Raw genomic sequence first — 11,692 nt, 5'->3', positions numbered from 1 at the left:
GCTCCAATGAGAGGAAAGGCTCCGAGGCCGATGCAGGCGCCGAGCTTACCAAAGCCGAAGCCCCGAGAGGGAGAGCGGGGTCGGACAAGGGTCTGATGCCACTAGCCCCCTTGGAGCCGACAATGGAAACTCGACGACCGGATCCCTCCAAGGAAGGCCTCAAGGAAAAGATCGGAGCCGAGGACGACGGAGCCGAAGGATGTATCGGCTCCGGCACCGAAACAGTCGCTGTCCCGAGAAGCTCCGGCTCCGAACTCTGGTGTGGAGTTGGAGGAGGAAGTTCAAGGGGTGAGGCTATAGCCAAAGTCTGTTGAGACGGGCTATGGAGCATTTGGGCCAGTGCCTGAGACTTCAACAGCCTGCTTACCACCCTCTCTAAATCGTGGTCAGAGAGCCTGGAAGATCTCGAAGATCGGCTCCGATGGCTCCGCTCCGACAAAAGAGGAGACCCCAGAGCCTAGTGGATACTCAGTAACGAAGGGGACCGAGATCTCTTTCGGGACGAAGCCATCGGAGCCGAAGTCCCCTGAACTCCAGATGGAGCCGAAGGTTTCTCGGCTCCGATGCTGGATAAGGTGTCGGCTCCAGCCGGAGCCGACAAGGCCACAGTAGACAAGGTATCGGAACCAGCCGGTGCCGAACCCACTACTTTTATGGTAGATACATCGGTTCCAGCCGGAGCCGATCTCGGCTCCGATGGAGCCGGAGCCACCGGAGGAGGCTTGGATACTGAAGCCTGAGCCTTCGGTGGCTTAGAAGGTTTCCCAGACCCTGCTTTAGAGGGAGAACCTTCTGGCTTAAGTAAGCCACGGAGGATAAGCTTATTCCTCCTTTCCTGCCAGACTCTCTGGCTAAAAGAGTGACACAAAGCACAGGAGTCCTGCAGGTGCAAAGGCCCCAGGCAATAAACACAAGAAGTGTGACAGTCTGTCAGAGACATTTTCTGACAGCACGAGTCACACTTCTTGAAGCCTGAGACCTTGCCTTCCCTAGACATATCCTAGGAGGAAGTAACACACACAAACCCCAACAAACACACAAAATTAATCCCCTACACACAACACACAGGAATGGATTAACCAAAGGGGTTTTAGGCCTAACTAAAACTTTACACTAAAGGTTATAAAAAGGTTATAAAAGTTTGAAAAACAAGGGAATAGAGTGGGCTGTAATTCACTACAGACTATACTATGAATACAAGGGGAAAATAAAACCCTAACTAAGCTTTTCTGATTTTAACAAGAAAATCACTTACCTCAGCTGGCAAAGGAGACCTCTTTCGCTAAGCGGCAAACGAGATCTGAGGTAGTTCCGCCTTGCATCATGGGATATAGGGTTGCCTCGAGCTGGTAAAAGGAGTTCTCAAGCTAAAGCAAGTGCCGAGTCGGAGCCGAGGATCGGCTCCGAACCAGCAAGAATGAAGGCGAGATTGACAACTTAACATCAGTGTTTCACAAACTTCTTTATAACAGTTTGGCATGCTGCATTAGTCTTTCCACAAAAGATGGGTATGACATCTGCTCCAGGTGAGATAAGTAGCATACTTTCAGAATATACTTTTATGGAATTGTAATTGCATCAAAAAGAGAAAGTAGACCTAGATCAATAGATGAGGTTATCAAATGTCATCAAGTAGTGAGCATAACAAAAGCTCCTCTCCTAGATTTGTCAAGTTATTTTTTTTTGTTAAATGCCAGAGGCAAGATCGGGTACCTTTCTTAAACAAGGAATTGATTAAAGGGTACTCTACCCTAACCAGTGGGTAGCCACAATTACAAGGCCTAAACCAGGAAGAAGCTAGCATTAGCAACAAGTGAACACACCAAAAGTTTAACATGTACGTAAAAGTCTGACAGAATAACTGCATTTACTTCCAGCCATCATTAAAGAGGAATTCCTGGTTGGTCCAGAGTAATAGCAACTGCAAAGCATTAGAATTTCTTTTCTTGAATCAAATTAATTTTGATATTCACATGTTGTTTTACAGATTCTTTTAATTACCTATAACTATGTGTCAATCTTATTGCATGTGCTCCCAGTTGTTATAAACAGCTTGTGTTTCCTTATTATTAAAAGGAAACAGCATGTCCCTCACTGACATTCCCATACTCCCTGCTGATATTGTCATATAAGGGGACACTTTGCCTATAGTATGGACATCCTGTCCATTTGGTGCAATCCTAAGTGGTGGTAGGATACCTGGATTAACACTACTACTTGTCATCCAATTATAGAAAGCCACTGGGATGTTCAAAACTCCTTGCCTTGTGGTAGTACCTTGTGAGGTAGCTTACCACTTCTAACCTTAAAAGCATGATCTGCTGTCATTAAGTCCTTAGGACCATGCTATTTAATGCCAAATCCATCTGGAACACAGGTATTGCCTCAGATTTGCTTGGCATTGATGAATTGATGTGTACTACCGAAACTGAACTGCTTACAGAGCTTCACAGTTTTTAAGGGTTTTAGATTCACTCTTGTAGTTACCACTGCCATCAATAAATGAATATTAATGGAAAAACCAAAATAATGGACTCATTTTAGCCTTGGGCCATTACTGGTTCAGGCCAGCATCTGATATCAATTGTACGAATCAGTGCAATACTTATTTTAGAGTAGTGATGCCTAAACTGGACCAGATATTAAAGAGCAATATTTATAACCCAGATTTGCTTGTCGCAGCTTAATATGGTTAGGATGGTGCTCGAGACATCACCCCATTCCAGTCTGTGCACATCCTACCTTTATCATGGGTCTTGCACCACGGCTTATCTAGGTTAGAGTGCAAATAGCAGAGGATGACCCTGCTCATTTTATGATCATACTGCATGCTAAACGAAATACAACATAAAAACATCTATGTCCAGTGAGACTTCCGGTGCGTCAAACCATCTCAACACTCTCTTGAGCTGTTAACAGGCTACACAGTGTAGCTCATCATGTCACTCAGTTTTCACATCCTCTCAAAGCGAGGAAGCAGCACACACCTCTTGCCTGACCATGGCAAATTTACCTGCAAGTCCTTCCTACAGAGTACCCAATGAAGAATTGTGATGTCTTGCATTGATGTCTATCTTCAGTTTGGCTGTTTGGTTATGTTCATTTCAATGAAGTCATGACAGTAGTTTCATTGCTGTACTCAACTCTCTGTGGAATCTAAGCTAATTCAGCAAGGCATGTAAAAGCTGGTCTTGATTCAATGGGATCATTTACTCCTCAGGATATTTGGACATCTATAAGATGGTGGTGTTTTTCAAGATTATTAAGGTGCCCTGAATAGTCCCATTCTCAAAACACATTTTGTATCCGAATCTTCTAAAGAAATACTTTCTGACACTAAACTTCCTTTTCCAGTTAAGTTTACTGAGGTAGTGGTGTATGTGCACATACATCCTTCTTTAACATCTCATAACATCTCTCATGCATGACAGTCTGGCTTTACATCAAAGCACATCACTTAGACAATCTTCATTTGGTCCTTCTTGATTTCACAGCTGCTTTTGACACCGTGGAACATGGAATACAGACTGCCTTTCTACTTATGAATACTTTGTCCTTAACAACAGGTGATCTCAGCAGTTAATTACTCTAAATCACCCGATGAACTGGGAAGTGAGAGAGGCCTCAACCTCAGCATGCACACTGTTCACAGCAGATGTTGCCAATGAAGATTAAGCAAGGCAAAGATACTTCTTAAACATGCCTACACTGACACTCAGCTTTCTCATTTCATTCACTGTGCTAGATGTTGTCATCCAAGGAGACTGCTTGGAGTAAGTGTTTCAGTGAATGTTTAATGCTTAGCTGAAGCTCAACCTGGTAAAGATTGAAGCAATACTTGTATGCGTCATTGACTGTCCAACACTTTTCCCTTCTTTTTCCCTTTATTCCCACATCAGGCTTTTGCTTAGATCACTGCAAAACCTTTTACATTAGGCTTTTGGAAGAAGATATGGCATAGCTGAAACCATTGCAAACTTCTGACATAATTACTGGCTAAGGCCTCCTGATGTAGTCATGTAATTGCTGCAGGTTTTCCACTGGCAGCCATCACTGCTAGGTCAGTTTTTAAGATCTATGTTCATGCTTTCTCTGCCACATACAACCTGGGTCCTGCTTTTTAAAGATAATCAGAATATATATAGCACCATAAGCTAAGTCAATGGAAACAGTGGGGGGGGGGGGGTGATGCTAACTGTTAAGAGATGCATATAGGAAGTTCTAGCAAATTATCTTAGCTCAGTTTTTGCTGACAAGTCTCCAAAATAAAACTACCCACACTTCAGCAACTCAAAAAAAAAAACATGCTTGACAGACAGACATACATCTCAAGAGTGTGCAGCTTTTTTGGAACAGGTTTCCTACTCATGTTGAGTCCTTCCCTGGCCCTCTAGAAACACAATTTGGATCAAAGAATGGGGAATCGCAAATTGACACCTGGGGTAGCACCTGTGTCACTTATGGACATGGACAATATGCAAAACACTCAAGGCAGTGGCTAAAACCGATGCCATCCTCTTGTCCCTAAGAGCCGTACATTGGGTAAAATTAAGCTATATTGGCTAGGCTCGTAAGAGCTCATAAGCCAATAGCATAGTCATTTCCTATGAACTTATAAACCAATGAATTTGCTCATACGAATGAGGCCTACTTCATGGAGAAGAATAGTATTTTCAGGAGGGTTTACTTAAACCTAAATCAGGAAGCTACTTTACTTAATTTTAACATATTTGCCATTTGATCTACTTTTTAAAGATTATTTCTTGTTTTTATTATGTTGTATCATGACACTTGGGCATCAAGTGTGTTCCTACTCAAACAAAGAATCATGGTTAGTTTATGAAGAGGCATGAGGTTTAACTTACATGTGCAGAATGATAATCTGCTTCTATTACTGGCACTTGATAAAGAAAAAAAAATCTGTCAGGGCTAATGATGATTATATGTTTGAGGTATTAGGCTGTCTGTGGTTCCAAGATGGGACAGTAAAGGGCACAAGTGTTGTACTGAGGAAAGATGAATAGGTTTCATAACAAAAAGGAATGTTCTCATGCATATCAAACTTTTACACTGGCACCAGGTAAGAAGGCTCTTTGTTACTTTTCTATTTAACTACTAAATGCAGACATGGAATAGGCAGTTACAACAAAGCTCCAAATTTCAAAACGTACCACAGTGGAGGGCTAGGAAAAAAAAAGAAATGTCTGCCTATGATGAAATCCTGCTTCATAAAAATAAGCATGCAGAATAGGTAAGTCACTTTAAAATGAGGATTAGGACTTCTCAGTAAGCAATAAGGTAAACAAACAAAACGCAAATCCTTCCTACCTCACAATGCCCTCACATATCTTTCTAAAAGGATGGAGATAAGGGATGACTTTTCCCAATTTAGGGGGGAGGAGGAGTCCAAATAAAATTTAGATTTCCAGTTACTAAATCAATAAAGAGTAGGCTGGGAGAGGAGGGTTTTCAAATTCTTAGTTGTGACATACTGTCTTGCCAACTACTAAATGGAGAAAGTAAACAGAAGGTTCCAAAAAAATAAATAAATAAATAAATAAAAACAAAAAATAAATAAAAAAAAAAAAATAAAATAAAGCTTGCGCCCAAACTAATACAGATAATCACAAAACAGCACATTCCCATAAGAAAGACTTCTCCAGATAGGGTAGATCTTCTAAAGTTAAACCTTAGCCAAGAAGGAATGTGAAGCATAATGTGTACACAAAGACCCAGAAAGTTAACAAACTAACAATGAGAATCTGATCACTTCTTCTAGATGGTTTATGGGGTTTGAACTTCAGGGATCTCTGGTGAATTGTGGGCAAATTATTAAACAAGTTGTAAAACAGAAATTATCAGGATATTCAGATCTCGGTTTTCCAATTTTACAGGTGGTTAGGGACTCAGTTAACAAAAAATAAATGCAAGCATCATGCATGCAAAATAAAGCAAAATGGAGGACGAATGGTTGTTGGTGGGCAAGCAACATAACTTATAACAGCTTAAGGGATTTGAGGTACTTGGGTTACGGTAACAGAGACTGGACAGATATCTCCAAATGAAAAAAATAATAATGTTAAATTTAGTTGCAGATTGATCAGCGGATTCCTGTATGACCACACAATGCATAATTCCTCCAGAGTTTCGGCAACCTAAGGGATGATTACATTAAGCAGTGCAAGGGGCATAGTAACCTGTATGGGAAGGGGGTACTTTGTACATCACATTAAACCACTCTGCCACGAAATGATATGATTTGCTGGTGACTGACCCAAAAAGCATGTCTTTCTGTGCATAAGCCTACTGTGCTATCTACTTCAGAGACTTGGCTTACAGACAATAGCTTAATTCTCCCCGAGATTTCAAATGAAAACAAATGTACTGCAAACCATGCCTACCAACCCTGGTTAGCAAAGCAACTAAATGAAACCTTCTAATTAATTATAGGTTTATAAAACAGTACTATGCTAACTGCCCTTAGGAGCCATTTTAAGTTCAGCCAATTAACCCTTGTGAGAATCAAACCATATACCATATGACAACTTCCCACCCCCACTGTGTTTAAACCCAGGACCACATGTATGGCAGTCCTACACTTACACCTGTTGCCACAACAAGATTAATAATCAAACCCTCTACCTTATTTGTTTAAGGTGAAGACTTTAACCATTATACCAACCCTGCAAACTGGAGACTGCCTTAAATTAGGACTCTTTGGGCCATCATTTATATCCCAGCCCACTTTCAATCAAATCTGCATTCAAAACAGCAACAACATACTAGAAATAGCTAAGGGTCAAAAGATGGTCACTTCAGAGGACCTTAACCTTGACCAAACCTGTCCATTAAAAAGATAGCTAAAACAGAAAACTATCAGTGAAATTTCAAACAAACTGAACAAAGGAACCAGACCAATAGTAACTACAGCCATCTGCTCAACTCTAGATGCAATTACCACCAACCTTCCTAACAAGGTAATAAATGTTACAGCACTTCCACCATCGCTTAACAATTACTGTCCAGTAGTGACAGGATACAGTCACAGCCATTACAAACTGTTCTCTTCCTGAATCATCGAAAGTTGTAATGGACTACTGAACTGCAAAATTTGCATCCCCAATTTATATTTGTGAAAATCCTACTATAGCACTAGCCTCGTTTTATAACTTACTCATACCCATTCGTGTTAGGCTAGTCCCACTAAGGCATAAAAATCAAGGAGAAAGTAATCATGGATTACAATGGGTCTTAGAAAACAAAGACAAAACACAAGGCCTGGGCTGATCAGAAAGCAAATCCTAACAAAGCCATAAAACTGGAAGACTAAGACTTCCTACAACTCTGCAAAACGAGCAAACACTAATAAAGCCAAAATTTATTAAGAAAGTTACAAGCTAATTTCTTTGTGGAGAACTACAAGAAATTTTTGCAATCCGATAAACATATTGGTATTAATAAGGTCTTGCCAAAATCATCTACAAGTGATGAAATACTTCCAACATAAACCAGCTAAAAGATAACACAGTCTCCCCTATCAATTACCCACTGTGCTATTTTTCCAATACTACAATCACTCCTGACAGCAGTTTTGGAGTTCCTACAATTTTACTTTACGGTAATCATAAAATCAAATATTCATTCAATCTCTCCTTGAACAAACTGAAAAATTACAATCCACATTTCCATGACCTACAGTCTGTTTCTTGAAATGGACAGAGCTTCAAGTAGCCTCCTGACATTTATATTTAACTAAACATTAACTACAGAAGAGGAAAGACAGATTTACAAATGAAGAGGGGAAGAAGCTTAGCTTTCACTGCATAAGAGAAATTGCAACACCAACTCAAAAACACAAAATTCTTTATGTTTTAAATTCCACCCCTCCTTGGGTTCACGAAATCGGTTTACAAATGAGTGGGAACAGCAGTAATGCAGCACTCACTGCACATGACTTTGAGAAAAAATGGCAGAGGTGGGAGAAGTATGTAATGCAGGAGTGATTACACACATTTTGTTTTTATGGAGTGAGAGACAAGATATTACTGTAGCCAGAAGTGCTTTCAGGATGCTTTGTTGAATGTCTGAACTGATTTTGGTGGTTCATTAGGTCCACAAGTGAATATTAGGTTAAATGCCGTGAAGGGCCATTTTAAGCCTAGCCAATAACCTTAGATTAGGATTGGTGTACCTTGTGCATACAAAGTAAACACTATTATGCTAAACCCTCTGGTTGTGGTGTGGTAGAATTACAGAACAGCAAATATATACAGTAAAAGGAGAATCTAACCTGTCAAACAGTACTACTTCAACTGGTACTGGGATAAAGTGCACTCGCTGGATGAACTGTGATACAAATATGTTGGACGTAGAGCGGGGGGGGGGGGAACCTACAGCCATAACAGAGAAAATTCTGCTTTTCTGCTGGTGTTGCAAATTCTGCTGCCACAAAGGTAGGAGCTCACCAAATCCATTGAGATGGTAAGAGTGGACTGTACAGGGGGAATCCAAGAATTATTGCACTTTACATAATTTTCTGGAAAAACAAAGGACATGATAAACATGGTACAAAGGCCAATTCATATGTTCACTTACTACGTGTATAAAAAGCATGGTTGCATCACAACACTGAAAGTTAACTGCTTTTCTCTCTGTGAACTGAACTCTAATGTCATGAGCAACTGATTCAATAAAAATGTTTTTTTTAAACAAGAATCGTTAATGTATTTGAATATATTAGCTCTGGCGTTTTGTATAAATATATCTCACCAACTATGAACAAGTTATTTAACATGAAACTGATTAACATTACAATCCTTAACCAACAGTTCAACCAATAGCTTCAAGTTTTATCCACATAAATAAAATCATGATATTGGCAATTAAACAGCAGTACCTATAAAACTACTGTAACCTGAGTTAGGTGCTGATCCCACAGAACACTTCACCTACCATAGTATGCATCAGGTACTTTAAACAAGTGCTTCAGAATAATGCACGTTAAAATGTAATTAGTGTTCCCAATGGTAACACTAAAGTGTACCGATAAGAGAAATTACAGTAAAAGCATTTCGTAGTACTTATACCAACTGTTCACACAAGAAATGTAAACTCAGTTTTAAACTTTTAAACTGTTAAAAATCTAACATTTAACTTAATGAAAAAACACTAAATGCAATGAACCTGACATTACAAATACATACCCCCAAAGATGCCTTTATACACTATTTAAATATTAAGAAGCACACAGCTGGATGACCCTCTAACATCCTGTTCAGAAGACAAAAAAAAAAAATGCCCTAACTGCATCACAACCTGAATCACTACAGACAGGTCTGCAAAAAATCAAGTGTTGCTTACAGAGTTCCTGTTTCTGGCATGCACATTCAGGTAACATAAATGCTACCTGGAAGTGAATACAAATCATTCTCCGTAACATTAACTTTAGGCTGAAATATTGTACTAGCATGGCATTTCTATACTGATCTTTAATGATAAGGATGCAAGTCATATTCCTAGTGAAGAAATGCTGGTAATCTGGCAACAATGTTTAAACTATCAAGCATGATCTTACAAAAAGTCAATGTTTAGTTATAAACCACAACTCTAAAAACTGTAAACAGTTTACATTGGCCTAATCAACATTCATATTACTGTTTTCAACAGAAAATTAGCATTCTTACAAAGGGAGCAACTTTTAAAGCCAATGTAACCTACATACAAATCCTAGAACATTTCATTGGTTAGTAACACCTTTACTTTTAATGCACTTTATTAACCGAACTATCAACCAAGTATCTTTTTGTGGCTTTGTTGCAAAGACTTTAAACATTTCCAATAACAAAGAAAACATTTGTCAAAAACAATGGGCAGCAAGAGTAGTTTGACAAAACTAATTTATTTACAGTTTTATTTCAAGAATACAATAAAACAAATCAGTGAAATTGCAGCTGAAAGGAAGCAATGATTTTTTAACTGTAGTAACATGTAATAAACCCAATTAAATGAACACAGTCTTTCTGGCTACAGTGTGGCATTTAGGCTGAGATTCTTGGTCGAGTTCTGGAAAATGATCCTGTGGCACCTCTACAATTTTTCAGTGGCTTTCTCCTTTTTTGCCCACAACCTAAAATTGGGAAAAAAATTAGCACCAATTCAGAAATTGTATTTCTTACTCTTAGATATTTGCTGGATTAAATTTTTCTATCAAGTCTACACAGCAATAAAAAAAAAATAAGAAAATGAAAAGTAACAAGAATTCTTGAGCATGTAATGCTGACGTTAAGGAAATGATGTGTTCTTAACTGTAACAGTTAGTCTACAAAGGGATCCTTCTTCAACATCTCAGATTAGCATCACCCCTTCTTCCATTAAAACTTTGCTATTTCTGATTTTTTGACAAACTACTGCTCATCTGGAAACGTGCACAACACTCAAATGCATGGTGTGACATCATAAATCACTAGAAAAGCATGCTTACTTACAATCTGCCAGTACACCCTTGGCCAGTGAGTGAACATATTTCCGTACTAATTTAAAAAAAAGATGCACAATAAAGACAAGACAACTATATTGCTAACTAAAAATATTCGGTACACACAATTGCTCAACTTGCAAAGAACCCCCAAAAGCCGGGGCTATACTGTCCAAGTAAACAGGGACGGCAGGAAGAAATATGGGCCACCAAAGATGGTTCGATCACAAAAAAGTAAAAATGTATTTGTTAAAATCAAACAATGGGCCCCCTCCCCCCAAGCTGCTATGCAAGAAAGCCAAATTCCAAGCAGAAAAGCCACCAGAGCCACTGGGCAAAAAATAGGCAAAGATTCAGAAGGCTACATCCCAAAGAACCGGAGTACCACAGGAGGCTCCGCTCCTGGAAACTCAGCCCAGACAATATCACTGAAGGCTTGACTCATAATCACGGCTCAGACAATTATAATTTGTAATTAAAGTAACTATGACACTCATCTGGATTGGACACATTTTTAAAGTAAACAATGGAAGCAGTGGCCTTTGAATACAGCATTTTCTAACAGGCCAGTGACATTACTTGATGGGAAATGATTATGCAGCTTGTAAACCATTTTGAAAAGGTTTGCTTGGTAACTGCTTTCTCTACAGCAAAGGAACAGCACAGCCTGTTCAGTCTTCCAAACCTCACATACCTTCAAGTCAAACTTGAGCCAGAGGTACAAAAAGTATGAAGGACTCTCCCCAAACTTCTGCCAAAGTGAAAAAATTGAACCGGAAGAGGACTACTTTGGGGGCCAATTCAGAAAAAACTTTTGGGAAGTAAAATGGTTTGGTTGGAGAAGCGCATGATTTTTCAGGAAAGGATAGACAAAGACTGGCAGTTCCAAAATACGATAAGAAAGTGATAGTAAAACCTCTTCTTGGTGGCAAAGACAAACCACCACCAAACTACTGGATTCAAATAAGGGACTAGCAAGCCTGTTAGACATGAACTTCAGGTCCCAAGGACGGAAGATGTTCTCCACAGGTGAACAGGGTGCACAGCTATCTTAAGCAACTGCTTACCCCACTATTGAAAAGCAAATCCCCTCTGATTCACATGGCCACAACTGGCAGAAAAAATATTACAGATACATCCTTGACCATGGAGTAACCGGAGCAAAATTAAATTAGCAGATACATACATACATACACACATATATATATATATATATAT

At 39.4% G+C, this 11,692-nt stretch overlaps 1 long non-coding RNA gene across 1 annotated transcript in view; it reads right to left on the bottom strand.

Moving 5' to 3' along the window:
• Positions 1–9,879: 9,879 nt before the first annotated feature.
• LOC122804808 overlaps positions 9,880–11,692 on the bottom strand; it is a 97,855-nt gene continuing 96,042 nt past the window's right edge. Inside the window, exon 2 of the long non-coding RNA XR_006365244.1 lies at positions 9,880–10,126. This is a non-coding gene — a long non-coding RNA (uncharacterized LOC122804808). The remainder of the gene's footprint in view (positions 10,127–11,692) is intronic.

The sequence above is a fragment of the Protopterus annectens genome, chromosome 1.part1 (genome assembly GCF_019279795.1).
Source record: "Protopterus annectens isolate FY-2018-M chromosome 1.part1, PAN1.0, whole genome shotgun sequence".
NCBI classification, from domain to species: domain Eukaryota; kingdom Metazoa; phylum Chordata; order Ceratodontiformes; family Protopteridae; genus Protopterus; species Protopterus annectens.
This window is presented reverse-complemented; position numbering and strand designations above follow the sequence as displayed.